Source organism: Petromyzon marinus, unplaced genomic scaffold, assembly GCF_048934315.1.
Source record: "Petromyzon marinus isolate PM22_M1 ecotype Great Lakes invasive population unplaced genomic scaffold, UKy_Petmar_22M1.pri1.0 PM_G_Scaffold_73, whole genome shotgun sequence".
Lineage (NCBI taxonomy): Eukaryota > Metazoa > Chordata > Hyperoartia > Petromyzontiformes > Petromyzontidae > Petromyzon > Petromyzon marinus.
In genome coordinates this window covers 80,001-82,500 of record NW_027423028.1, presented here as the reverse complement: position 1 = coordinate 82,500, position 2,500 = coordinate 80,001, and positions in this window count along the sequence as shown.

The window sequence follows — 2,500 nt, the reverse complement described above, 5'->3', positions numbered from 1 at the left end:
TGAGGATGGATTCAATGATCGCTGTATAGAATTGCACCATCATTGTCTTTGGCAGGTTGCATTTCTTCAGCTGCCGTCGAAAGTACATCCTCTGTTGAGCTCTCTTGGCGAGGGAGCTGATGTTCAGTTCCCACTTGAGGTCCCGGCAGAGAATAGTGCCCAGGAAGCGGAAGGACTCCACAATTTTGACTGCGGAGTCTAACAGGGTGATGGCGGTGAGTGGGGCTGTATTCTTCCTGAAGTCCACAACCATCTCAACTGTCCTTAGAACATTTAGCTCTAAGTTGTTCTGGCTACACCAGGTCACCAGGTTGTCAGCTTCCCACCTATAGTCAGACTCATCCCCACCAGAGATCAGCCCAATGAGGGTGGTGTCGTCCGACAAACTTCAAGAGTTTGACGGACAGATGATTGGAGGCGCAGCTGTTGGTATACAGGGAGAAGAGCAGTGGGCAAAGGACGCAGCCCTGAGGAGTTCCCGTGCTGATGGACCTGGAGTCAGAGACTTCTGTTCCCGGCTTAACGCACTGCTTCCTGTCAGAGAGGAAGTCTGTGATCCACCTGCAGGTGGAGTAGGGCACGTTCAGCTGGAAGAGCTTGTCCTGAAGCAGGGCAGGGATGATGGTGTTGAAGGCAGAGCTGAAGTCCACAAACAGGATCCTGGCGTAGGATGCTGGGGCGTCCACATGCTGTAGGGTGAAGTGGAGGGCCATGTTAACTGCGTCGTCCACAGACCTGTTGGCTCTGTAGGCAAACTGAAGGGGGTCCAGGAGAGGGTCTGTGATGGCTTTGAGGTGTGCCAGGAGCAGGCGCTCAAAAGACTTCATTACCACAGATGTAAGGGCGACCGGTCTGTAATCATTTAGTCCTGTTGGCCTTAGCTTTTTGGGCACAGCGATGATGGTGGAGGACTTGAGACAGGCTGGTACATGGCATGTCTCCAGGGAGGTGTTAAAGATGTTGGTGAACACCGGAGACAGCTGGCCAGCGCAGTGCCTGAGGGTGGCTGGAGAGACAGAGTCCGGCCCGGCTGCTTTGCGTGGATTCTGCCTCTTGAAAAGCCCATTAACTTCTCCCTCCTGAAAGGAGAGAGTCGTTTCTGTAGTATGGGTGGGGGATGGGGCCTCTTGGGTGGGAAGGGGTGGTTCAGGACAGTCCAATTGTCTTTCAAATCTACGGTAGAACTCGTTCAGGTCGTTGGCTAGGCGGGAGTCGTTAGTGGTGTGGGGCGCTCTGGGTTTGTAGTTGGTGATGTGCCTGAGCCCTTTGGCAGACAGAAGCAGCGTCGTTAGTAGAGAACTGGTGTTTTAGTGTCTCTGAGTACAGTCGTTTAGCCTCTCTCACCGCTTTGCTAAACCTGTTCTTCGACTCCTTGAATCTGTCTCTATCCCCACTCCTAAACGCTTCCTCCTTCTCCAACCTCAACCTTTTGAGCTTTGCTGAGAACCAGGGCTTGTTGTTGTTAAAGTTCACCCTGGTACGTGTTGGGATACAGCAGTCCTCACAGAAGCTGATGTACACAGCCTCTGTGAGTTCATCCAGACTATTGGTAGCAGTGGTGAACATATCCCAGTCAGTACAGTCTAAGCACGCCCGCAAATCTTCCACAGCCTCACTGGTCCACTGTTTAGATGTCCTCACAGCAGGTTTACAGAGTTTTAGTTGCTGCCTGTATGCACGAATCAGGTGGACCAAGGGAGTTCTGTGCGAGCCGAACAGCCCCGTGACCCACAAGAGAAACATCCCCGCCAAATTCGAGCGTTTGACGGGGTCTATCCGTGAAAAAATATTCACGTTTTTGAGTGCACATGCATTTCTGCTGCAAATGCCTCTGGAAGTTTCATGCCGTTCGTATGCCAATTGTGGCAACACGAAAATGACCCGTTTTCCCATTCCGAGGGATTTCTGTGCGACCCTAACAGCCCCGTGAGCCACAAGAGACACATCCCCGCCAATTTCTAGCGTTTCACGGGGTCTATCCGTGAAAAATATAGACGTTTTTGAGTGCACATGCATTTCTGCTGCAGATGCCTCTGGAAGTTTCATGCCGTTCGTACGCAATGTGGCAACACGAAAATGACCCCTTTTCCCATTCCGAGGGATTTCTGTGCGACCCTAACTAACAGCGCCCGTGAGCCACAAGAGAGACATCCCCGCCAATTTATAGCGTTTCACGGGGTCTATCCGTGAAAAATATAGACGTTTTTGAGTGCACATGCATTCCTGCTGCAAATGCCTCTGGAAGTTTCATGCCGTTCCTATGCAATGTGGCCACACAAAAATGACCCGTTTTCCCATTCCGAGGCATTTCTGTGCGACCCTAACAGCCCCGTGAGCCACAAGAGAGACATCCCCGCCAACTTCTAGCGTTTGACGGGGTCTATGCGTGAAAAATATTAAAATTTTTGAGTGCACGTGCCTTTCTGCTGCAAATGCCTCTGGAAGTTTCATGGCGTTCCTATGCAATGTGGCAACACGAAAATGACCCCTTTTCCCATTC